General features: G+C 43.7%; 1 long non-coding RNA gene and 1 other non-coding gene across 2 annotated transcripts; one reads left to right on the top strand and one right to left on the bottom strand.

Moving 5' to 3' along the window:
- The first annotated feature begins 680 nt into the window (after positions 1-680).
- On the top strand, positions 681-24296 carry LOC129486126 (uncharacterized). The gene is made up of 4 exons (XR_008658862.1): positions 681-906; positions 1306-1414; positions 23289-23408; positions 24180-24296. It is a non-coding gene; the product is annotated as an uncharacterized lncRNA (long non-coding RNA).
- LOC129487102 (small nucleolar RNA U13) lies at positions 23283-23386 on the bottom strand. Its single transcript, XR_008659224.1, has one exon. It is a non-coding gene; the product is annotated as a small nucleolar RNA U13 (small nucleolar RNA).
- Positions 24297-27096: the final 2800 nt, after the last annotated feature.

Below are 27096 nucleotides of genomic sequence, written 5' to 3'. Positions count from 1 at the left end.
GTTGAGTTTTGAGAGTTCTTTATATATTCTAGAAGATGCAAAACATTTGTCAGAAATGTGGCTTGCAAATATTTTCTCCCAGTCTGCAGGTCTAAACAGAGTCTATCACAGCATGAAACAAATGGAGGCTTTAAATGGCTATTTCAGAAAAGCCTGACCTAGGCTTGAGAGCGTCGGACACGGTCACTCCACTGGTTCCTGCTCACGAGGGCAGATCACGGGTTTAAATCCCATTTGGGTGTGCTAATTCAGCTTCACAATAGCTCACCCACCATGGGCTTAACGCTTTTCAGTGGCCACAGGTGAGTGTGTTTCAGGACATCACAAAAAGATAAGCTGAGAAAGAGTGGCCCACTGCTGCCAGAACAGCTTGAGGGGCAAGTCCCCACTGACCCAGAAAGTGAGTCAGTTGCATCACCCCCTTAGAAACCTGGAAAATGCATCATCATCGGCGTAGAGCAAGAGCCAGCATTCAAAACGCCAGGGGGCTTATCAGGCCATTTCACCACAACGTAAAGTAACAGGCAGACTTGAATTCATCTGGCGCCGTTGACCAACACAGGGAGCCAAAACACACATGGAATTCAAAATCAGAAATAACTCCAAATTTGAGTCATCCAATGTGCTTGTCTACATTGACTGCATTCACCAGATAAAAGTTCAATGCACTCTGTGGGGTGAAACAGCCTCTGCCTCAGGTTGGGAGTTGCTGCCACGGAGACCACAAGAGTGGAGATTTTCTGACACACGGCAAGGAATGGATTATAGCTCCTTCTTATGTAAATTTCCATGGAGGGGAAAAAAGATTAAAAGGAAAATAATTCTGCTTTAGTCATTTTCCTTTAAGGTAATAAGATCCTTTGATCCCATCGTGGAGAAGAAGGCAACAGCTGTTTGTCACAAATGGTAAGACATTTTATTTGACATTTTGCAGAAACTCAATCTTTAGCTGTAATTTTGACCTAATGGTTACACTGAGTTGTTTTTAAGAGAAAGATAGATTTTCTTGAAGCCAATTGGCCTCAGATATGAAGAATGAAGAACTAATTGTACTAACCTCAGTTTCTGAAGTGGACAGGGAAATCTTACCTTCCTGCCTCTCTATGTTCAGGCTGAGTGGGTCAGAAGGAGAGTGTATTAGGTAAGAAAATTTGTCAGTATTATTTAGTGAACACTGGATTTATCCTTTGGCATCCTGGCTGTAGTCTCCAACTTTCACGTGGCAATGCACCCTCACCTCAGCCCTACGCCCATGTGGTCCCCTTGCTGAGCACTTTAATGAATGACTGCATCTCATTTTCACAGCTATTTGATGCACCTGCTATTATTACTCTTATTACCATTTTCCAGTGGGAAGCTGCTTCTTGGGCAGGGTGGATTTCCATCTGTGTCTCCTTTTCGGGGTCGAAAGCTGGTAAGTGAGGACACCAGGATTGGAACCTGGGTAGTCTGAGTCCAAAATCTTTATTTTCAAGTCTTCCTGCTCTCTGCTTCTGGCAAGTTTGATGTCCACTTTTGATCTTCACCTACATTCCAGAATAATAGCTACTTTTGGTTGTTTTCTCAGCAGCACAAGAGAAGTTTGGAGAGATTTTTAGGTGAGTCATCTAGAGAAGTTAATATTATTTTGGGAATTCTACTGGCAGCTTCAGGTGGGGAAAATTTTGTTATTTTCTATCCTCCTCTATGTTCTAAAAGAAAGGGAAAAAAGATGGTGAGCGTAGAAAGATGTGACTGTATTCACTATTCACCCTTTGTCGGGTGATGAGTAAGCAGCTTGCAAAAGCAATGAAGTTTGGAACAATCCAGAGAACCAAACTTTCAGCTGCCAGAGATGGCACCTGGTATCCTGGGTACATCTGCCTGTAGGGCCCAGAAAGAGCTGGAAGCCAAGTGCATGGATCAGGTCTGTAGGAAGGTGGGCGAGCCAGGAATCAGGTGTCAGGGGACATTTATTACCCATGGAAGCAGGTTTTTGTCAATTCCGTTCACTGCTGGATCACTAACACCTGGACTGGTGCCTGGCCAGGTGGTGGCTTGATAATCATTTGTTGAGTGAATCAAAGAATGAATGAATGAACAGCTGTAGCAGATGCTGGCAGGGCTTCCTATTTCTTCCATCACCATAAAGGTGAAAGACATCATAAACAGGAATTTAGGCAATCCTCAGAAATTTTCAGCTGCCATATATCTTGACTTGATGCTTCTAGTATTTATTTGTAATTCAATCTTTCTTTTTAAATAGTTGACCAAGTGTGGTGGCTCATGCCTGTAGTCCCAGCACTTTGGGAGGTTGAGGCAGAAGGATCACCTGAGCCCAGGAATTTGAGACCAGCTTGGGCAACATAGTGAGACCTCATCTCTTAAAAATAAAAAAATTAGCTGGGTGTGGTAGTGCACACCTGTGGTCCCAGCTACTCTAGAGGCTGACGTGGAGGATCACTTGAGCCTGGGAGGTTGGGGCTGTAGTGAGCTTTGATTGCATCTGTGCACTCCAGCCTGGGTGACAGAGCAAGACCCTGTCTCTAAAAAATTAAATAAATAATAAAAAAATTAAAAAGTAACTCCCTTTTCTTTATTTTCAGGCTTCCTTCCCACCTGCTAATTCAAACAGTTTACAGCCAAAAATATCTTACCTTGATCCTGTTTCTTTCTCTATAACCTCTCTATTTCTGTTTCTTTCAATCAAATTTCTTAGGTCATCTACAATTTTGTTTCTACTTTTTCTATGCATGCCTCAATCCGTTGCCAACTCCTCAACCTGCCCCAAGTCCCCACAACTCCACCAAAAGTAATTCTAACATTTTACCAATCCAATACATCACAGTTTTTTATAAAAAACTTAAGAAATATACTTTAGTTGAATTTGAAAGGGTTGCCTACTTGTGTTAAATATTTCTTTCCTTGTGTCTGGGATATCATTCGAATCTGATTCTATTCCTAATTCTCTGACCACCCTTTCTTCGTAGATTTCTCTTCCTTTGTTCAGCCTTTCACATCCTTGGAGTTCCATCCTCTGGTGATTGTCCTGTTCCATACAATCTCCTTATATGAGCATTGTGTTTTAGCTTATGAATGGTCACATGACCTAGCCAGGCCAATCAAAGTCTTCCATGAGACTTTTGTTTGTTTATTTATTAATTTATTTATTCTTCCACATGCCATCTCATTTAACCTGGGACTTTTGTCAGAATTATCAGGAAAGACATTCTTCTTTCTTGGCAACAGTTGACTTTTAGGATCACAGTAGTCTGGGGCTGCCAGGGACCATGTTCTCCATTAGCAGAGGGCCTGGCTGAGAATAAAGTCAAAACATGGGAAAGCAGGATGGAGAGACACACTGTCATCATGTTACCCCTGGATCTAGCCATATTTGAGGCTTAAACTTTCCTGGACTCTAAAGATATGGAACTAACGTATCTTTTTAAATAATTTAAGCAGGTTTGAGTAAAGTTTCTGACACTTGCAACCAACAGTCCTGAAAAAGATACCTCTACTCAGTCTTCCTATTTCCAATCTCATAACTCCAACTCGATGCTGCCAGAAGGAATGATATGAGATACAGAACAGATAGTGCCATTGCTCTGTGTCAGACCTTTCAATGGCTCTCTGGAGCCTATTCAGGAGCGTGAACTCAAAAGCCTTGAGGGAGCAGGCTGATGGCATAACTGAGGGAAACAGTCCAGGTGTAAGACAATAGAAAGGGGGAGATCCAGTGTTCAGCCCTGGAGTATGCCCTGCCTCCAGTCATTCATACTCAGAATGCAAATCCCAAGTGCCTGCCAATCAGAACATGTCTGGAGGTTGGATTTGGCCTCCAGCCTCCAAGTTTGCAAGCTTTGGCTTATGTTGCAAGTTTAAGCTCCTGCAGACAGCCCTGGAGGCCTTTGTGACCAGGCCTCTGACACTTCACAATATTCGTTTCCTGTCATTAGATGCTGTAGTGACGCTATGTTGGTGCCCACATCGTGTTCTTTTACAGTCCTATGCTTTTGCTCATGTTGGCCCCTTACCTGGGACCTTGGCCCACTACATCCTTTCTATCATGATCTTCATCTCACTAAATCCTATCTGTTCTTTAATATTCATCTCAGGTGTCACCAGCTCCAGGAAGCCTCCTCTTGATGAGACAGGTGCCCCTCCTCCATGCTCTCATGGCCTGCTTTATGCCTCTCTGTCATTGCCCCTGACATACATGGCAGACCATGTTGATTACTCACCTACAACCATTCTTCCTCCTGCTTACTTGCTGGCAGAATTTGCCTCTCTCAACCAAAGCTGAAAACACCTGATATTCTCTTTCCCAACCTGCCTTATAGCTAAAGTCTGGGGATGTGATTTAATTCTTCTCAAAGAGATAAGATGGGAAATCTGCCAAGGAATTCTTGGGGAAGTTTCCTCCATGACTACAAAGGAGTGATCTTTTTCATGCCTGCCATTAGATGTAGTTTTGTGAGGATGTGATGGTTGGAGCTACAGCAGCCACCTTGAAGCTATGAGGGGAAAGCCAAGAGAATCATAGAGGTGCTGCACTGGATCCCTGCCATTCCTGAACTGCCAAACCAACCTGGGAACATTCTCCCCCAGAGTTTTGGATATGTGAGATATAGTAATAACCCCCGATGCCTAAGTCACATTTTGTGTGTGTGTGTGGGTGGGGAGAGGGGGCGGTATTCTCTTACTTGCAGGCAAACACATTCTAAATGATTCAGCATTCAGCAATGTTCACGTTGCCTGTGCACTTTCTCTTCCATTATTCTGTAAGTCATTTGTGGGGATAGATGATCTTACAATCTCTGGTCTAGCATAGAGTCAGAAGTCAGTAAATGTTCACAGAAATACTTTTTTTTTGCATAATTTTTCCACTGAGAGCTCCAGTAAAGGGTGAGTGCCAGATAACATCTGTCCCATTTTGGTGATAGCCCCTGAGTGTTGGTGAGTGGAAAATATGTCAGAGAATGTTACATGACTAACACCCCAGGATTTATGGGAATGAAGAATCTGATACAAGTGTTACATCATCTCAGTGGAATCGACTAGTGCTACTCAAATTGTTTACTCAGACTTTTCTTTATGTGAAAGCTTACTACCAAGCCCAGCGTGTATGTCAGATAAAAGTGTGGTGCATTGGTTAGAGAAGGGAAGGGATGATGAGGTGCTTACAGTCCCCCTCATCCACGCTGGTCCTGTCTCCTTTCTTGGTGTGATCCTTGCAGCCCCTTTTCTGACCTCCTCCCCTGGGTCAGTGGGCAGACAGTTAATGCTGCTTTTATGATCTTGAATCCATCAAACCCCTTGGTCTTCCCTTGGGCCTCAGCTCTTTTATTAAAAGTTGGAGGTCACCATTAGCCTTTTGGAGGTCTATGAGATTCCAATTTTATTGGGATATTTAGAGAACTGAACCAGCTTTGGCTAAAACTGGTGCAGCAAATCAAAAAGGCAAAGCCATTTTGAAGTCTCCATTTGGCAGTCCCAGTCCTTCAAGTATATACATTTAATTTTATGGTTTGTTCCACAAATTTGTTGAATTTTTCATACCAAAGGAAGTCTTCGTATTTTGGAAAGCTCTGTAAACTAAGAGCAGACATTCTTATATGGCATTTGGGCTCTTTTGTTCTTTTTTTTTTGAGACAGGGTCTTGCTCTGTCATCCAGGGTAGAGTGCAGTGGTGCTAGCATGGCCCACTGCAGCCTTCACCTCCTGGTTCAAGCGGTCCTCCCACCTCAGCCTCCAGAGTAGCTGGGACTACAGGTGTGCACCACCACACCCAGCTAATTAAAAAAAAATTTTTTTTGGAGATGGGGGGTGGATTTCACTATGTTGCTCAGGCTGGTCTCAAATTGCTAGCTTCAAGCCATTCTCCCACCTTGGCCTCCCCAAATGCTGGGATTACAGGCATGAGTCACTGTGCCTGATCTCTTTTGTTCTTAATAAAGGGGAAAAAATCACTTGAGGTTCCAATATGGACTCACAGAGAAGACATTCCTCTTTCACATTTCTACACATTGTTAACATAAGTCTGAGTCTTCTCAGATCTTCTGACTCTGAAATTTAGGTAGTGGAATCAGACCCTCACATGATCTAGATCTCAGAGTTTGAAAGAACAGGTGCTCTCAGGGTGGAGAGTTTGTGCGGGGTGGGGTGAAGGATGTTATGGGGATAGCATCATACCTAGATCACTAATGATCACACACAAAAGAAGGCCAGTCTCTCTCTGTCTCTGTCTCTCTGTTTTCTAAAGAGGAGGAGATTAGATTGTATTTTCAGTTTTTCATGGCCACTGGCTTCCCTTTAGCTTCAGGAAAGCAAATTTTAGTCTCTCAGCCTGGATGAATTGCAACCCTGACCAACGAACTACCTGATATACTCAAGCTCTTGGCCAAATTGCCCTCACTTTTGTGAATCCTGTCTCTTCCCCCGGGCAGCAGCGTTCCTGAAGCCCTCTCAACTGCAGTCTGTTCTTTCTCCAAGATGTTTCCCAAGATGAAAAGATGCTGTCGTTTTCCTTTTTGATGAACAATACAACTCTGAGATCTTTACACTATTTTCTTCATGTTATAACTCCTTTGCAGCCCATTAAACATCCCTCTACCTGCCCATTCATCCAACAGATATTTGCTTTTTATTTGCCAGATATTGTTCTAGGAGCTGAGGATACCGTAGGGAACAAGTCAGGCACACCCCTGTCGGCATAGAGTTTACATTTTAGCTTGGGGACAATAATAAATAAATACTAAATATAATGTCAGATAGTGAAAGCAATATGAAGGAAAATTGTGGTGGCCGCGAGAACGAGCCTCTGGGATCTCATGCTGCAGAGCGTGAAAGCAACTGAGAACCTTGGCAGCTGCATTTGGGAATGCACCACTGTGTTTGCACTGGGACTGGTTCCCCTCAATGTCCCAGTGTGGCAGGGACACTGAGGCAGACTTGGGATTTCTTGATGGGAAACTTTGGCTTGAGTATTCTCTGAAGGCCTTGCTGGAATTTTTGTAGCAGTGTATTCTAGTCTGAAATCCTTCCTCTCTCCCACCCTCCTTTCCTTCCCTCTCTCCTTCACTTAGGGGCAGATCTTCACTGCAGTTTGGCAGCTTTCCCAACCGGTCCCAGTTCACTCCCTTCGTTTTCTCACATATGAGAAACTCTAATAAAAGTTTACATATTTTTTTTTTTTTTTGAGATGGAGTTTCACTCTGCCACCCAGGCTGGAGTGCAGTGTCATGATCTCAGTTCACTGAAGCCTCTGCCTCCTGGGTTCAAGAGATTCTCCTGCCACAGCCTCCCAAGTAGCTGGGACTACAGGCACCCGCCACGATGCCTGGCTAATTTTTTTGTGTTTTTAATAGAGACAGGGTTTCACCATGTTGACCAGGCTGGTCTCGAACTCCTGATGTCAGGTGATCTGCCCGCCTTGGCTTCTTAAAGTGCTGAGATTACAGGCGTGAGCCACCGCACCCAGCAAAGTTTACATTTCTTATTCCATTCTCAAGCTGACACAAGACTAATGCAGCCTGCAAGAATAGAGAGTGATGTGGAGTGGGGGCTACTTTAGATAAGTGGCCAGGGAAGGTGACATCGTCTAGAGACTTGATTGGGATGAGGAAATGATCAGAGCAAACCCCTGGGGGAGGAGCGTTTACAGCAGAGGGAAGAAGGAAGAGCATTCATCTACTCAGAGACTTGGGTTTCTCCGGGTTCCCTTCAAAACTGCTGAGGGGTGGCAGTGGGGCTGGGTCCCCTCCAACTTGCTCCCACCATCTCCCTTCCATTTGGAAGGCTCTGTCTTTAACCGCTTTGCATATTTGGCTTTACCTACGATTTCATGTGAACAAAGAGTTCCAGGTTTAAAAGAAAAACACTCTGGAAACCACTGCCCCGGAGGCACTCTGTGATCTCTGCCCTGTTTTATGACTCTCTCAGTTCACTGGCCATGCAGAGAATGGGCAGTGGACGAAATTACCTCTATTTGGAAGCCTCATTGTTCCACTGAGATACTGGATTAGTGTGAGGCAGGTGTAGATAAGGGGAATTAGAGTAAGTGATTAAAGGACTTGATGCATGGACTCTGGTAGAGAGGGTGGGGCAGGATCATTTGGGGGCTTTTCACGCTAAGCTCAGAAGCACTGCAGTTGGACAGCAGCCAGAGGAACTGGTATATATCAAACAGACAGAAATGGACAAAGGATGGCTGTGAGCGCTAAGTTTTGGGGAGGGAGTGGGAGGTAAAGGGTAGCCTTCTGTGTGAACCAGAGAGGAGTTTCCAGAGGCAGTGGAGGATAACAGCTGTGTTCAAGGACTTCAGTTTCAAAATGCAAAACATTAATATTGCCCAGAAGAAAAATGCTAGAATTCACCTGTTACTGGTGATTGGTTACTGAATGTATAAAAATTTCCTGGCACTTCGTTAGTGACTTCTTTGGTGGTAAAACTTTATCTCTCCCTCCCCCACCCCCCAAGTTTTCAGAAGAGAGAGACTGGCAGCCATAATGCAAAGACTGACCTGGATGTGAGAGGTTTTTTTATTTGGTCCTTTTAGGCTGGGTAGGGAACATCAGCATTGCTGATAGGAAGTGAATGTATAACACACTGAAATGAAGGTGTGTTCAGCCAGTGAACTCAGGGAATCCTTGAGGTATGTTTTAAAATCAAGTTTGTTTATAAATGAGAGGTTCAACTCCAAAGCCTTAAACATACAAGAGTCTGTTGTCTCATATAAAATATTTTGGAGATGGGTAGTAAGTACAGGGCTGCTAAGGCAGCTCCATGCATTATCAGAGATCCAAGAGCCTTACGCTTTCTGCTCCGCCATATGTACTTTCCATCCTCAAGGTCCAAAATGGCTGCTAAAATTCCTGCCACTACATCTGGATCCCAGGCAGCAGGAAGGAGAAATGGAAGAAGACCTGTCCTGTCCCTGAGACAATGCCATTCAGCATGTTCCATACAACATCTCTGCTTATTGATCACTGGCCAGAACTTGGCAGAGATGAACAATGAGGCTTTTTTGTCCTGCTTTTTATGTTCTGCTAAAGACAAAAAGAAAAAAAAAAGTATGTATTTGTAGTCTACCTGATTTTAATAAAGGATTGAGTGCAGCCTAAGGCATGTGCATGTTATCCTGTAGGTAACAGGGGCCACAGATAGGTTGTGGCTAATGGAACATGGCTGAATGGACTGTGCCAGTTCTGAGCCTCAGGTGGCACTGCTGTTTCTTCTTGCCTTTCTGGGACTTTCACCATGGGAAGAACCCACAGTCTTGGGGCCTTTTTCAGCCTGGGTTCCAGAATGAGATGCATTCTGAACATGAAGATGGGGTAGATCTGAACTTGACCCATCACCTGAAGCCAAACTGTCCAAACCATCTCTTAAAGCTATGAGCAACAAATAAATGCTTATTTTGTGTGCCTCAGAGATTTGTAATTGATATACAGCAGCATTGTAGCAGAAGCCTGCGAATGCCCCTGGTAACTAGATTCCTCTCTCTTCTCTCATACTGTGAGTGCTAGACAGGTGATGTGGCCAGTCCTGCCTGTTCAGTATACCAGGTGACCTCAGAGATTGTGGGAGGGAAATGCCATACAGAAATGTCATTGCACAAAAGAGAAATGCAGTGCTCATGTGCATGTGACAGCTGGCACTCAGGTGAGCACCAGGGATGGTTTAGCTCAGGGACTCTCAAACTCAGCACTACTGACATTCTGCTGTGGGGGTCTGTCTGGTGCATGGAAGTTAAGAAGTGTCCCCGGCCTCCACCCACTAGATACCAGTGGCACCTCCTCCCTCCTATGCTGTGACAATCAAAAATGTCTCCAGACATTGCCAAATATACCCCGTGTGGCAAAATCACTCCCAGCTGAGAACCACAGATTTAGCTGATCCGGCGTCAGTTCTTCTGATAAGACCAGAAAATGACAACTAATGACACCACTTATTGAACATGTAATGAATTCCAGGCACTTGGTTAAGCATTTTCAGGGATTAATTGAATTTGGAAGGTTTATGAATGAGGAAGCTCAGGACCGAGAGAAGTAACTTGCTCCAGTAACACGTTTAGTCCATGGTGGAGCTAAGGCCAAGCTGCCTGACTCCAGGATTCATGCTCTTGACCATACCCCATACTGCCTCCCCCAGAAATTAACCCCTTGAGTGAGTCAGGAAAAGATGCATCGACACAACTGTTACTCTTGTGAATATCACTTGAATTCTGTATGTGTGTCTTATAGCAGCAAAAACAGTGTGGGCTTGTTCAGCTGCGATTCTCGCTCCCCTTACATAGCTGTGGAATAACCTTGATAGTCACTGTCGTGCTTCCCTGCCTACCTGAGTGGGGCTACACAGACTGCGGGACGTATCCAGCCTCTTCAGGCCTTTTCTGAACAACTCAGTCCTACTTAGTGAAAACGTGTTTCGAGATCCTGCACCTCTTTGATGATAGAGATAAAAAGCCTTAAAAGGGTTTCTACCCATTAGTCTAGCAATTCCACTTCTTGGAATTTATCCTTAGGAAGGAATCAAATATGTCAAATCAAACAAAGAGTTATGCATAGATATTTGATTTTAGTGTGATTTGCAAGAGCAAACATTGAATACGATATTGGGCAAATAAATTACAGCATGTCCAGATGGTGGTATGTTCGACTTGTAGATGAATATTTTCTTCCAAGGGAAAAACTTCATGATATATTATTCTTTGAGAAAAAAAAAGATTCGAATACCATGTAGCATATGATCCCAATTTTGGAAATTGTGTATATATTACACCATCATATTGAACAAGCAGGGACTTGTAGGATGCAACAGAAACGAATCGTATTTTTGGTCTCCCACTGTCTTGTCAAGCTTGTTCTGCAGTATTTATTCGGCTCCTTGATAAAAGTGGGGCAAGTTCTACGACGTCTTTTGTCGCTCTTATCTAAGAAAACATGATCCAGTTACTTCTTCCACAAAAACCCAGTCTCCACTGGTAATTCATATGCCCATTTCAGGATAAGGATCCAAATCCTCCCATCGACACTGCAAATGAAAATTTCCTCCCTCTCCCAGCTTTGCTGCATCAGGCTGGCGCCTGCAGTGAGAAGGGGTTGTGGGGCTGTGTGCCTCTTATCTGCTTCACCTGGTGCTTCCATTTTCCCTCCATACTCCCCCCACCCCTTGGCTTCTCCAGGATTGGCCAGGGCAAGAGGGGAAGAGAGGAGGGAAGCGGGTGGGAAGAGACTCACTCCGCTGGTGGTGTTCCAGCCATCTGGGGTTGACAGATGACTCACCTCATGGGTTCCTTCATGGGTAATTTGCAGCAACCGCCTCTTATCTGCCTTTTGCTTGACTGGGAGCATGCATCTCTTCTGACCGTTCCTCCACTGCTTCTCCCTCACCCCCTAGCATCTGGCGCCACACCTTCCAGGCCAGTCCTGCTCCATGGGAAACTCACACTTGCTTTGCCCTGACAAACTCGGGAAAAGCAAGTCTCCCTCAGCACAATCACCTCGTCCCACTCCACCTTCAGCGCAACTGGCCTGCCGCCATCTCTCGCCCTTTAGATTTCTCAGAGTGAGCCAGACATCAATCTATGGAGTCTCCCATGATCCAGGGAACGTGCTGCAAGCCTTCCAGGAGGTCTCATGGAAGCCCCTTCACCTAGGCTTGAGGTGGGAAGAAACAGCCTCTCCTCAGGAGGTTGGGGAGTGTAAGGATTGGCAGCTCTCTCCCCAAATCCTTGTCTAATCCCAGCCCAGCTCCAAATTCTTTTTTTTTTTTTTTTTTTTTTTTTTGAGACGGAGTCTTGCTCTGTCGCCCAGGCTGGAGTGCAGTGGCGCGACCTCGGCTCACTTCAAGCTCCGCCTCCCGGGTTCATGCTATTCTCCTGCCTCACCCTCCCGAGTAGCTGGGACGACAGATGTCCGCCACCACGCCCGGCTAATTTTTTTGTATTTTTTTTAGTAGAGACGGGGTTTCACCATGTTAGCCAGGATGGTCTCGATCTCCTGACCTAGTGATCCGCCCGCCTCGGCCTCCCAAAGTGCTGGGATTACATGCATAAGTCACCGCGCCCGGCCTCCAAAATCCTTCAAGTTTGGGTCGTGGATAGATTGGGTCCTAAAACCTGTTTCTGACTACCTCCTATGTAAGTCTTTGTGGTCTTTCACCTTCCCTTAGAAATGGGGTGCAGTCACTCTTGGTGTCTTGGAGCCTTGGCTGATACTAAAACAGAACCTGTTTTAACACCCTGTTTTGCACAAACACAGAATGAAGAGGCAGGCGATATGCCTGTCAGTCTTGCAGAGGCCTCCGGGAAAGAGAAGATGGGGAACTGGATAGCATGATTTCCAGGGTTCCTTCCAACCCAGAGATTGTATGGCAGGCTGGCAGGGAAAAAGAGAAAGCACTGGACATGCTCCCTGACTGTGCTATTAGATAAGACATGCACTAAGCACCCTGGTAGCAGACCATCACAAATGCTCTTGATGGTAATATAAATGCAATAACAATAAGTATGAACAGTCAAGCCTTGAACCGTTTGGAACGAGCTTTATGTCTCAGAGAATAGGGAGGAGTCAACTCACTGCTGTAGAAAGTTGCTGAGAGGAGGTAGATGTCAACTAAACTTGGTGTTCTGAGAGGACAACTTTAAACCTCCTTGGCCTCTCCTCCTGGGCACTTTGCACTTGTTTGTTCTTCCAAATGCCTCCTTGCCAGGAAATCAGTCCCAGTCCCTGTAGTTGGAGGTAAAGTTGTCATCTACTTTTTGCCATTGCACTTTACACTCCTTTTGTGCATCTTGTCTTATAATTGAGTGGAAGCCTCAGAAGGACAAGGGCTTCTTTCTTTACTCACAGTGATATTTCTTCTCTGGGCCTGGCACATGGGGACACACACATACACGCACACACACACAAACATGCACACGCACACACACATGCATGTGCACACGCACACACACACACGCACACACATGCACGCACGCACACACGCGCACATGCATATGCACACACACACACGCACACAAATGCACACACATGCACATGAGCACGTTTATATTATTCTTTTGTCCACAGCACTGAGTTAGCGGTTGGCTGAGTCAGGGTTGGAGCTGGGTTTCTGGGTTTCCACTGCACAGCTCTTTCTATCTCCTCCCCTGGACTCTCCAATCTCTGGCTTCCCAGGTCTCTGGGCACCAGGAGGCTGGAAAGCACTTTGCTGGATATTCCAATTCTGTTGGCATTTGTGACTGAGGACATGTGCCCAAATTCGTCCTGTGCATTTCCAACTCAGAGCCTTCTGGAACGGAGGTGCTCCCCAGAGGTGGGGAAAATGCAGCCGGAGGATAAGGGTCACAGAAAGCTACACACCCGGCGCTGGTCATGCTGAGCAGAGCAGGCCCTCCCATCCCAGTGGCCCTCCCTTCTGTGTACATTTAATGAGATTTTGGCTGTGTTTCAAGGAGACCTGGCCTTGGGCATGGGGTATGGAAATGAACTCCTGAGTGAGCTCTCTAGGAGAAAAATAAAGGCCTGGCCTTGGGCCTGATTGGAGCCCCACGACTCTGCCAATGCTATGTAGAGAAAAAGGCAGTTGTGTTGAGTTACCGCATTTTAAAGTAGAGGCTGTAAACTCTCTCATTTTATGGGTGGAAACCAAGGCTCAGAGAGGGGTTCTGATGCCCAAATTTATGCATCTGGCTTAGCAGTAGATTCAGACACCACTAGACTCTGCCGAGCCACTACAGAGGCCAGCTGGAGAGAGGTCTGAATCCCTGCCAACCTTGTTCAGTGCCACCTCAACTTCGGAGAACTCCCGGCCTTCTTGGGTAAATTATAATAGATGCTTCTGCACATCCTGCCTCTGCATGTATCCCTCTGTGAGCCACGTGTCCCTGGAGAGCCTGCACCCTGTGTTTATCATCCCTGGATTACCAAGAGAGGGCCCATTGTGGGCCCACAGGGATCCCAGGGTGGGTGGGGCACTGGCACCAGGGCTGGCTTTTCCAAGGAAGTCAGGCCCAGCTCTTCCTGCCAATGCGCCTCCTTTCTCTCTCCTTTCATCTCCCGAGCCTCAGAAAGCTGAGCAGTTTCTGTGGAGGATACCATCCTGTTCATTCTAGGAGGGCAGCCTGCCAGGAGCAGCAAAATTTCTGGCCCATTTCCCAATGCAAAGGACAACTGGGAAATGGCCTAGAACAGTGCCGTCCAATAGAAATGTAATGTAAACTATACATTAATTAAAAACTTTCTAGTAGCCACATTAAACAAAGAAAAAAGACACAGGTGATATTGAGTTTAATAACATATTCTATTTAACCTAAGATATCTAAAACATCATTTCTGCATGTAATCAATATAAATAATTAGGAATGAGATACTTTGCATTTTTTGATATTGAGTGTTCAAAATCTGGTATGTATTTTATACTTATGGCACATCTCAATCTGAACTCTAAATTTTCATAGAAAATATTTGATCTGCATTTCAATTTCATAAAATTTACAATTGAAACAATAGAGCCACTCTCTGCATTGTTCTAAACATAAAGTTTTTTCAATAACTGACTTGTCTATTTAAAAATTTACATTTACATTAATTAAAGTAAAAATTTAAAAAGGCAGTTCCTCAGTCACACTGGTCACTTCTTGAGGGTCAAACACAGGCTCAAGAAGGTGCGGAGGGAGCTCTGGCAGAACGTGACTGAATCAGGTGTGTTAGGCTGTTCTTGCACCATTATAAAGAAATACCTGAGACCAGTGTTTTTTGTTTGTTTGTTTTTTTGTTTGTTTGTTTTTGAGACAGAGTCTTGCTCTGTCACCTAGGCTGGAGTTCAGTGGCGTGATCTTGGCTCACTGCAACCTCTGCCTCCTGGGTTCAAATGATCCTTGTGCCTCAGCCTCTGGAGTAGCTGGAATTACAGATGTGCACCACTGCACCAAGCTAATTTTTGTATTTTTAATAGAGACTGGGTTTTGCCATGATGGTCAGGCTGGTCTCCAACTCCTGACATCAAGTGATCCACCTGCCTCGGCCTCCCAAAGTGCTAGGATTATAGGCGTGAGCCACCATGCCCATACAAGACTGGGTAATTTATAAAGGAAAGAGGTTTAATTGGCTCACCGTCCTGCAGGCTGTTTAGGAAGCATGGTGCCTGCATCTGCTTGGCTTCTGGGAGGCCTCGGGAAGCTTTCAATCAGGGTGGAAGGCAAAGGGGGAGCAGGCGTCTCACATGGCAGGAGCGGGAGCAAGAGACAGTGTGTGTTGGGGGGAGTGCCACACCCTCAAACAACCAGATCTTATTGAGAACTCACTCATTATTGTCCTTGGTGCAAGGACAGCACCAAGCCTTGAGGGATCCACCCGCCGTCATCCATTCACCTTCCACCAGCTCCCACCTCCAACACTGGGGATTACATCTCAACATGAGATTTTGACGGGACACATATCATCAGGGGAGAAAGCCCAATGGCCCTCAGGGGTGGGGGCAGCTTCGCTTATTGTTTTGGTGTCTCAAAATACACGTCTCACTTATTTTCCTCAAAGTTTTAGGGATTGAAGGCCGGTCTTAGTCATGGTGAAGGCTGGGCTAGCTTCTAGCACAGTCTTCAGTAGGCTTTCATGGCTCTGCGTTTTCAGCAGCACGGGGAAGTTTGGGCAGCACTGATTTTGCCAGGGAGACTGGGAGGATTCGTACTCTGGGGAAAGTCTCCTGGGTCCAGGGACCCCAGAGAATGCCTGCAGGGTGTGGAGGCCCTTGAGCGGACAAGGGGAACAGCTGCTCCCCCTCCTGGGAGCCAGAGGAACAACAGTCCTGCCGTGCTGCAAGTGATCATAGCAGGGCTGAAGGCAGCGTGTTCCAGGGTGGAGGCGGGTGGACAAAGGGCTGAGGAAAAGCTGCATCTTTTTTGAACTTCCAAGTCTCAGAACACAGAGGCCCTTGACTTTGGAAGTACAATGACATGAGTACAGAAAGGAATCTTAGAGAGTAAGATTATTTAATGCAGTTTGGCAATTTTCAAGTACAAAACAAAAATTATTTATTTTTCTCTAGATTCTGTTAGGAATCTGCAATCACCTTCAGAAAGAGCTCACATGTGAAAAGATACATTTTCAGAAATGACATATCAAATCCTCCAGTCACTTACTCTATAAGCTGAAATTATGTACATAGTACAATAATGTACATAGTAAAAAATCAAAGCACACCGTAAGTTATGCAATGGAAAGTAAACATCCCCTCTTCCTCCCTTGGACGACTCTTTAAAATGTTCAGAGCAACTGGCAGGTAGTAGCTGCTCAATAAATGCTAGTTTGCTACATTAGAATGTTGTAGGTGGACCAAAAAACTAACAGCAACATAAATATTCAATTAAACTACAAACCAGTGGGGCCATGTGTGAGAAACGGAGATGTGGCAGCCAGGTTGAGCAATGCTGCTTTGGAATTTGGTGCTTTTGATTGCTGTTGTTTTTGAATTTTGCTTTAAAAGTTATTTAATCCACACCCTCTACCAAACACCTAGAGAAGGCTCTCTGACTGTGCTCATCTGGAAGCTTCTGGAAACAGGGTGCCCAGGGTAGTCGGGCAGGCAGGGACATTGTTTTTCAGGGCCTATGGCGGGCAAGTGGTGAAAGGGCTAGTCTTGGATGCGACAGACCTGCCCCAGGAAAGAGAAAGCTATGAGCTGTGTTCTGTCTTTGGCAGCTGGGTTACATCACTTTAGGCCAATTTAATCCAACCAACATTCAGGCTAGTGGATGGGATAAGAAGAGACAGTTTTTATCTTCAAAGTGTTTGCATCTGAGGGCAACAAATGGCAGCAAATCCACCTACAATAAAGTAATGCAGAGAATGATGGTCGCTGATGGCAAATTTCCCTGGAGTCCAAAGGAAGGGTCAGCAAACAATGGCCCACAGGCCAAATAGGGCCACCACCTATTTGTTTGTTTGTTTTTTTAATAGACTTTATTTTTAGAGGAGTTTTAGGTTCACAGCAACACTGAGTGGGAGGTTTGGGCAGCACTGATTTTGCCAGGGAGACTGGGAGGACTGGTACTCTGGGGAGAGTCTCCTAGGTCCAGGGACCCCAGAGAATGCCTACAGGGTGCAGAGGCCCCTTGAGCCGACAAAGGGAACAGCTGCTCCCCCTCCTGGGAGCCAGAGGAACATAAATAAATGTTCCCCATAGGAACATAAACAAATGATTGGCACATCGTTATCACTCATGGAGTCTATAGTTTACATTCTGGATCATTCATGATATACATTCTATGGGTTTGGACAAATGTATACAGAGTGGTTTTACTGCCCTAAAAATCCTCTATGTTCTGCCTCTTCATCCCTTTCTCCCCACCAACCCCTGGCAACCACTGATCTTTTTACTGTCTCCATAGTTTTGCCTTTTCTTGAGTGTCACGTAGCTGGAATCATACAGTATGTAGTCTTTTCACACTGGCTTCTTTATTTTGTAATATGCATTTATGTTTCCTCCACGTCTTTTCATGGTTCGATAGCTCATTTCTTTTTAGTGCTAAGTACTATTCCATTGTCTGGATAGACCAGGTTATTTATTCATTCACCTACTGAAGGGCATCTTGGTTGCTTCCAAGTGTTGGCAATTATGAATAAAGCTGCTCTAAACATCCATGTGCAGGTTTTTGTGTGGACATAAGTTTTCAACGGTTTTGGGTAAATACCAAAGACAGCAATTGCTGGATCATATGGCAAGAGTATGTTTAGTGTTGTAAGAAACCGCCAAGCTGTCTTCCAAAGTGGCTGTACCATGTTGCATTTCAACCAGCCATGAATGAGAGTTCCTGTTGCTCCACATCCCTGCCAGCATTTGGTGTTGTCAGTGTTCTGGATTACAGCCTGTTTGTTTTTTGTAAATAAAGTTTTATTGGAATACAGCCATGCCCATTTGTTTATGTATTATCTATCACTGCTTTCATGCTACAACAGCAGAGTTGGCTGGTTATGATAGAGACAGAACAGCCATGAAAAAAAAGCCTAAAATATTTACCACCTGACTCTTTTCAGAAAAGGCCAATGCCTGGTCTAATGGAACAGCTATTTTCAATGGAGAAGCTGGGTAGGTGTTGGAGCGGCTCCTTGGAATGGAGAGAGTAGAAAGGGGAGTGATTCCAGACACAGGAAACAGACTGAGCAAGGACGGGGTGGCCTGGCCAGGTTGGAGGACTGGGGAAATGGGGCGGTGTTGGAGACTCAGCTCTTTAGGACTTTCCTCAGCTCTAAGCTGGAAGGAATTGAATCAATTTTTCCACAGCTTGTAGAAAAGACAGGATGAATGAGCTGATGTCTGTAAATGCTTCAAGCAAGATATGAGAAAAGCATCCTTTCACCCAAAATGCTATTTCTATTTTATTGTTAAATGGATGCTAATTTTTCTGTTTTCCTTTTCTCTTCCCAGCCCAGTTTGCCAGTTTCATCCTTCCTATTGTTTTGCCTTAACTAAACAAAACATACCAGACATACCAGCACAAACTGTAATGTGTTTACTTACAGAAACATATTTTCATTCTTTTTCAAATAGGTGGTTCACTCCTAGGGTCCAAAATTCAAAAGGTTTAAAGAGCGTACAGAGAAACATTGCCCTCCTGTTTTGTAGCCTTCCTGTTCTTCACCCTGTAGGCAGCCAAAAGTACCAGTCTCTTGCATTGTATATCCTTCTAGAGATATTTTCTGCAGGTACAAATATTGGTGCAGATATTATTTTTCTTTTATCACAAATGATTATTTTATGTGTGTATGTATGTATCCTATCTATATATCTCATATATATATGGGCACCATTTTGCAATTAGCTTTTTTCCTCTTAGTAACGGTTTTAGAAGGGTTTCACATTAATGCATCCAGAGCTTCCTCATTCTCTTTTTATTCCTTTCTAGTGCTTCATCCTGTAGATGTATCCTATTATGTTTAAGTGTTTTAGTGGCAAATCAGGGCTGTTGCTGTCTCACCCTTTCTTGCCAGCAACAAGCCCTGGATAGTGTTTATTGCTGGGTTCAGGGTATGGGGTCAATAGCAGTGGCTGGGTTCATGATGCTGATGGCTTTGAAACAGCTCTTTTGTGGCCCTTTGCAGGTGAAATGAGAGAGAGAAGAGAGCTAGATTCCAGGAATCCTGCTGGCAGGGTTCTTCTGCCTGCTTTGGCAGCTGGGGTGGGGTTTGGCTGCCTAGGTACCATGGCCTTGTCCCTGTGATTTCCCTTCCTCAGGTTGCTGGTGGGAAAAGGACCTGCTGGAAGTTGAAGAAATCAAGATTATTCTGATATAGTGAGATCAGGGAGGCTCTATGGTGGTGGTGGCATTTGGCAGGTGTCTTAGCCATGGCTTTTTGATTGAAAGTTACAAACACCCATCTCCAACTAGCTTAAGCAAAAAAGGAGAATTTATGGGTTTATGCAGGCAAACAAAGACATTTAGGACTTGTAGCAGATACCACCAGTTACTTACACAATGTGTATTTCCTCTGTTGTCTCAGTATGCCAGTTGAAAATACTCAGCTCTTCGGACTTCCTTGCAGTGAGGGGTGGCCATGTGACACTTCTGAACATTGAGATGTAAGCAGAAGGATACAGGTTGGGTTTTCTGGGAATATATTAATTTTCTGATGAAAAGGGATACACTCAATGGGCACATGCTTTCTGCCCTTCCAGTGTGGAACGTGGATATAACCCCAGAGATGTAGCAAGCATCTTGGAGCACGAGGAGAGTCATGTGATGGGGATGGCGGAGGAAAATGGTCTTTGACGTCATCATGGAGCCAGAGCAGCAGAGCTTGTCCACTGGCCTTTTAAATATCTGCTACCCAAGAAAAACAAACTCCTTTGGCTAAGCTCTGGAATTGGGCTTTTGCTGCTCATAGTGGAGTGGAGGCCTTGCCCTAATTCAGGGCAACTGAATTCTGGCATTTGTATAGTGTCAATTCTCTCCATCTCTTTCTAGTTTATTCTCTCAGAATCCTCCATGAGGCAAGGGACATAGCATCAGAAACTCTGGAATCTATCTTGTCAGCTTCCAATCCAGGGGAAAGAGAAAGCTAGCTATTCCTTTGATTCCAAAATGGAGAGGAAAACTCCAGGGAAGACATCTGATTAGTCTGTCTTGAAGGATCTTCCTTGAACCAACCTCTGTGGATCAGAGGATGGGGTAATATGATCAACCACATTATCAGATCAGCCTACCTGGCAGATGGAGTAGGGAGCAGTTTCTTAAAGGAGGAGATGGAATATTTTACCAGGAGTGGGAAAAGGCAGGCAGGCAGATGAAAACAACAGATGGTTCTTCAGCAGGCACTGAAGGTTTAGATGACTGGAGAGGAAAGGCAAGGTGATTTCCGGGGGGATGGTCACCTCCTCCAAGAAGCCTTTTCGGACAGCCTGACTTAGCCACTTCTCTCTCCACCTCATCCACTCTTGCTTCCCTCACGGTAGTACATGGCACTGTCTCTTCCTGGCAGCTTTGAAGGTGGGCACTTCTGGTCGATCCTGTATCCCTTCCTCCCATCACTAGCATGTGGCGGCCACTCATTGTTTAGAGCAGTGAGTGAAGGGACAGGAGGAACAAAGACACAGAGGAAGAAAGTCACAAGAAAGACTTCGGTTTGCTTGGAATCTTGAGTGTATGCTTAAAAACCTAGCAAATCCCAAGATTCTTAAGGTGGGTTAGGGTTAGATTAGAGTGGGACCCTGAATGTCAGGCTATGAAGTTTGTGCGATGGACAGTAGGGAGTCATTGAACTCTTTTGAGCAGGGGAGTGTCAAGGTCAGGGCTGCTGCACTCCTGTGCCTTGTTCCTTTGACCCCTGGCTGCTGTCTTTCTTTTCCATTCTCTGGCTTCTCCATGATTCTTCTTGGTCTGGTTCTTCACCTGTCTTGAACACCTTTAGTCCATGTTTCCCACCCCTGCTTTTTTTCTCCCCAAACTTCTTCACCAATCAGTTCTGGGCTGTTTCTGTTCTCTGTGCAGGGGAGAGAACAGTTTGCCCTGGCTAGTGCCAAGTGGGTGTGCTTCCCAGGAAGGTTCCATTTGAGCAGCTCTTGGCTGCCCTCTTCTGGGTACTGATGGATATAACCACCTGCCCTTCTGGAACTGGCTAGAAAGACTCAGGTCGCAGCCTTGCCTCATGATGCGACTTCTGTCTTTTTGTATCTGCCCACCAGATCCCCTTTAATTACTTAAAATCAGTAAGATTTTTTCTGAGTGCCTACCAAGTGTTTAGATTTGTCTGGCGATAGCTACATATAGAATGCTTCCGACTTCCCACTGATCTAGATATTGTTCATCGTGGGATATAAGCCTTGCATAAATGTCAGAGCACTTCTTTTGCTAATTTACATGCCTGTCCTATTTATTTGACTGAACTGAGATCACTTGAGTTTTGAAAGCCATTGAAGAGGTAATGTGTTTGAACTTTGTAAGTATTTAAGTCTTACATATTTATATTCCCCGGAGAGCATCTTCCCCCATAAATCACACCCTGATGCTTTCATCAAAGTACAGAAGTCTGTGCACATGTTTTTATTATTCACAATGGAATTAAGGCAATGCCCTAATTAATGATTTTGCTAAGAGGCAATTGCTGTTTTCAGGGAACTCGGACCTGTAACATGGATTCGAAGCCATTCCTGGGGTTTTTTGAGCTCGTAAAATGACGGATACACATTCCAACAGGATATCTGACTGGATTCTTGGCCTCACTGTGGGTGATAGAAATACTTTATTCTGAACAAGTTGCTTTCCTCAGGCCAAAGGCTAATTGCTGTCCCATTCTGGTGAGCAGGCTGTCACTCAAACGCCTCGGCTCTGAAACCTGTAATCTCTTCACAGTGCCAAGACGACATCTTCCTTTCCTGGATCCACATTTGGAATTCCCCCATGCCTCCATTCATTGAAATCCAGCCCATTTTTTCAAGACCTATTTCTAATCTCTTTTCTCTGAGATCCCTTCCCTGCATCCTGACTTTTCTTTGTTCTAAACAATAACACTTCTTTCGTTTGTGGCATTGACTTAGCAAAAGTCATGTATTATCTTGCAGCATCTTTTACTTTTTAAATAAAACCTTATTCATACATTTTGTACTGTCATTTAACTTTACAAAGTTTATGTTTCATGTCTTTAATTGGATCATAAAATCCATAATGCCAGAAACCGTATCTTACGCTTGGTTGTTTACCCCACAGAATGTTGAATATTTATTGCTATGTATTCAATAGATGAGCAGCAAATGCTCTTGATTGGTGGGTTGTTGTACCATTTGCCTATCTTAGCTCTAATTAGTATACTTGCCTGAGAAATTATTTACAAAAGACAGATTGGCCTAGGCCATCATTAACACTTTTCTGGAATATTTTCATGCATTTAGATGCTTTGCAAAATGTATTGCCCAAATGGCACTGTATGTCTATGTGTGCACATAAAAAAGAGAAGCCAAATTAAAGTCATCCTTTTAATTTATCGTTGATGCACGATTATTTTAAAATTTAGTTTTAATTTTGATTAACTTTATACACATACATGATTTTCAGGGTTAAATAATTTTAGAAGGCATAGTGAAAAACAATAGACTCTTCTCTTGACCCATCATTTCCTGCTTCCTAGAATCAACATATTCAGCTCTTGCAGCTGGTTGTTCTGGTATCGCCTCCATGTCACTGGTATATGCTTATAGTGCTCCTTCTTTTTTGCCTAATGCTTTAAGCATTAACTGTTAGCCTCTCATTATTTTAGCCCTCTTTTACCACTTCTACCATGCCCCATCATGCAAGGTTCCTGAACCCCTGGACCCCCATGCTCCCATTATCCCACTACTGTTATTTCATAATTTTGCTTAGGTTAATATTCAGTGTGTGTATTTTCCTGTCCCTATAGATACTCTTCACAGCTGAAATGTGCTTACTTTTATTTTCTTGCACGATCTTTAGGTTTTCCCAATTGTTTTCTCTTCCTTTGTTTTGTTTTCTATCACTAATTCACTCCAAACTTTCTCCTCGGTTGTTTAAATTTCCTCTCAATACACTCGTTCACATCAGGTATTCTAACAAAGCCGTCTTTCGATCACCTTTCCTGTGCCCTACTGAGCTGCTCCAACCTGGACTAGTTTATTTCTAGGCTGAGTACATGGCTGTACTTGGATCTCCCTTTGACTTTATCTCTGGGATTGCCTTTGCTCTTTCTTAGATTGATGTTTTCATTTCCCAGACTCCATGTCTTCCTCTTTCTTGCTTTGCCTCCTAATTTTGGAATTATCTAGTAGCTTCCTTTTTTTTTTTTCCTTTTTCACATCAGATGGGAAATGTGCCAACGTCACAACAAGGTCTGAGGGAGGCACATCTCACGCACGGACAAGAAAACCCAATCATCATGCTTATGAACTACAAAAGGATCTCCAGTATGGGCTCACGGCAAGTAATTGTTTTGAGACTTATGTCTGAAATGTTTGTATCCCACCCAAATATTTAATTGTTAACTTTGATAGGTGTAGAATTCTAGGCTAGAAATAATTTTTTTTTCTGCAGAATTCTAAAGTCATTGTTACATTATCTTTTTGCTTCTAGTGGGGCTGTTGAGAAATCCACAGTCATTTTGGTATTTTGAGCAATCATTTTTACCTTTTTCTGAAAAGTATTAAAATTCTCTCTTTTATGTCTATTGTTCCGAAAGTTTAAGATGATGGAACTTAGTGTGAGTTTATTTTTGTCTATTGTACTGAATATTTACTGTACCTTTTAAGTCTAGAAACTCATGCCCTTCAGTACTGATAAATTTCTTGGATTATTTCTTGTGTCTTTTTTCTTCTATTTTTCAAGTTGTTTTTCTGAAATTTTAGTTACTCAGTTGATGAACTCCTAGAATGATTTTCTATATTTCTTATCTTTTATATCATATCTTCCATCTTTTTGATTTTTCATTCTACTTTCTAAGAGATTTCCCTAAATTTATCTTCTAAGTATTTGACTGAAATTTTCATTCTGGCTGTGAAATTTGAGTTTATAATTACTCTCTTGTTTTACAACTGTTTTCCTTTTGCCAGAATATCGTTTTTATTGAATAAATTACAATAACTTCTCCTATTTGTCTGAGGATGTTGATAATAGTTTCCTTTTGAAGCTTTTGTTTTCCTGCAGAGTTTTCTATAAGTTGCTTCTTTTCCCCCTCCTAATATTTTGGCCTTTACAGTTGGCCCTTGAACAACATGAATTTGAACTGCCCGAGTCTGCTAATATGTGGATTATCTTCTGCTTCTGCCACCCCTGAGACCGCAAGACCAACCCTTCCTCTGCTTCTTTTCCTTAGCCTATTCAACGTGAAGATGACTAAGGTAAGGACCTTTGTGATGATCCACTTCCACTCAGTACAAAATACATATTTTTTTCCTCCTTATGATTTTCTTCACAAGATTTTCTTTTCTCTGGCTTACTTTATTGTAAGAATACAATATATAATACATACATGATAAAAAAAGTGTTTAGTGATTGTTTATCTTATTGGTAAGTCTTCCAGTCAAGAGTAGGCTATTAGTAGTTAAGTTTCTGGAGAGTCAAAGGTTGTATGTAGATTTTCAACTGCATGGGGGTTGGTACCCTTAACCCCATGTTGTTAAAGGGCCAGTTGTATTTTTCAAGTTAGGGAATTTCCTCAGAGTTTTGGGGGTCATTGACTAAGGGCTCACATTTTGAAATGAGACACTTAAAAGCGAATTAGAAACTCAGTGTGTGGGGGTGGCACTTATTAACTCTGAACTCACTACTTGTAATGTGATTTGGCCAATCTGCTTCTCCAGGGGTGTTCTGTTGTTAGCGCTGCTATATCTTGGAGTATATAGACTTGCTAGAGAGGCGTGCTTCAGTCTCTGGCGAGCAGACTGTTAAGTCTGGCTTCTTATGCTCTGAGAGCTAAGGTCCTCATATTCAGTGCGTAACCTCTCACTTAATCTTCCTGTGTTCAGTACACTGTCCCTGCCCTCAACAATGCCGTATATGCCCCACTATGCTTTATCCTTTCCAGGAATTAAGCCTTCAATTGTCTGGGCTGGGGAAGGGGCAGGATGAGAGGCCTGGGGAGGGTCTATCCACTTCTTAAACATACTTCCAGCCAGTCATCGTGTCAACAGACTCAACTTCCCACCTATGTCCAGCGGTACCCTGGGATTCTGCAGTGAAAATCGGGCTTGTTCTTATTGTCAGCTTGGGGATCAGCTTCCTCATGTCTGCTAAGTGAGTTATCACTGGTTCATCTGCTTCCTAGAGCTCCAGATTTTATTTGTTTATGTTCTTTCTGGTTATCTTTTTCATTGATGTTTAATGCTTTTAAGAAATTTTCCAGCCGGGCGCAGTGGCTCACACCTGTAATCCCAGCACTTTGGGAGGCCAAGGCGGGTGCATCACCTGAGGTCAGGGGTTCGAGAACAGCCTGGTCAACATAGTGAAACCCCGTCTCTACTAAAAATACAAAAATTAGCTAGGCATAATGGCGGGTGCCTGTAATCTCTGCTGCTCGAGAAGCCGAGGCGGGAGAATTGCTTGAACCCAGGAGGTGGAGGTTGCAGTGAGCCGAGATCAGGCCATTGCCCTCCAACCTGAGTGACAGAGTGAGACTCCATCTCAAAAAAAAAAAAAAAAAAAAAAAAATTTCCTTTGCTGTAATATTTATCGGAATTTCTGGGAGGGAGCAGAAATAATGTTTATGTTCCATCCACCACTTCTAAGTGGAAGTCTATAATATCCTCTTACAGCATTGAATGATTTTATGGTGAGGGTGAGAAGATGTTTTAGCATGTGGCTCAAAGGAAATGGGAACAGCATTTTCGGAATTGATAACAGATGTAGGAAGTTGGCATGGCTGCCTATCATTCTCTTAGATTAAAGCAGAGATCCTTGGGAAGAATTAGTGAGAAGGATGTCTTTTGAAAGCCTGACCAAAGTTTGGATTCCATTTCATACTTAGAGAAAGAGAATGAGGGATATCTGTGTTTAGGAAGTAGTGCACTGGTGATTTTGTGGCGACTCTATGCCAAGAATCCAGTTCATATTTATAGGAGAGCTTGAACACCACAGGTCATCAATTCCTAGGCAGGTAGCAATGCCAGGCCCCTACAAACTTAACTGTAGTCAGGTTTTGACTTTTACGTTGCAACCAACACCCACAGATCATTGATCTCTTTTTCAGGGGTAGGGTGGGGTAGGGCCTGTAGCCATGGGATTTATTATGTTAGCATTTGGACTGATGCTTTTGGGTGTAATGAATTGTGACTTGCTGAAATGGTTAGGAAAAAGGTTGATATAAAAGTCTCCTAATTAGCACCACAATGCTGGAAAAACAGAAGAATGAAATTATATCAAGAGACCATGGACCATTAAAAAATTTTGTTGAAATTCACAACTGCTCTGAACTACTGCTACCACCACCACCACCACCACCACCACCACCACCACCACCACCACAACTGCTACTACTACTTATAATGGCTACCATTTATTAAGCACCTATGAGGCTTCCGGCACCATTCTAACTAATGGGCATACCTTCTCTCATCTGATTCGTATACAAAAATGTATGAAATATCATTTACACAGGCAATCAATAGTTAAGTAAATAATAATAACTAACACTTATTACAAGATTACTATATCCCACTCAATCTTCAAAGTTCTTCATATGCATGACTCATTACAGCCTCATAATAGCTTTATGAAATCGGTTCTTCATAATCACTATTTAATGGACAAAGAATCTGAGCCTCAGAAGGTTAAGGAACTTCTCCAAGGTCAGCTGTGGCAGATTTGGAGATGACCCAGGTTTGTATTACTCTTCCTATTCTACAAACAAGAGGAAGTGCCTAGATTCAAGAGGAGAAAAGCATATACCACATTTTGGGGAAATGGTAATAGAAAAAAGAGGTAAAGTCCACCAGAGACACAGTTTTCTCTCTCAGAGTTTGGCCAAAAATTTGCCTGGTGTCTGAAATAGGATAATGTATCAATAATCCTATGTAATATTTCCATAGTTCTTTGTCATTTGGAAGGCATACTTGCAGTCACAATCTGATTTGGTCCTCAGAAGAACCCTGTAAAGTAGAAAATTCAGGGACTGCTGT

Source organism: Symphalangus syndactylus, chromosome 7 (genome assembly GCF_028878055.3).
Source record: "Symphalangus syndactylus isolate Jambi chromosome 7, NHGRI_mSymSyn1-v2.1_pri, whole genome shotgun sequence".
In the NCBI taxonomy this organism is placed as follows: Eukaryota; Metazoa; Chordata; class Mammalia; order Primates; family Hylobatidae; genus Symphalangus; species Symphalangus syndactylus.
The sequence above is the reverse complement of the archived record's forward strand: the minus strand, read 5'-3'. Positions and strand labels throughout refer to the sequence as shown.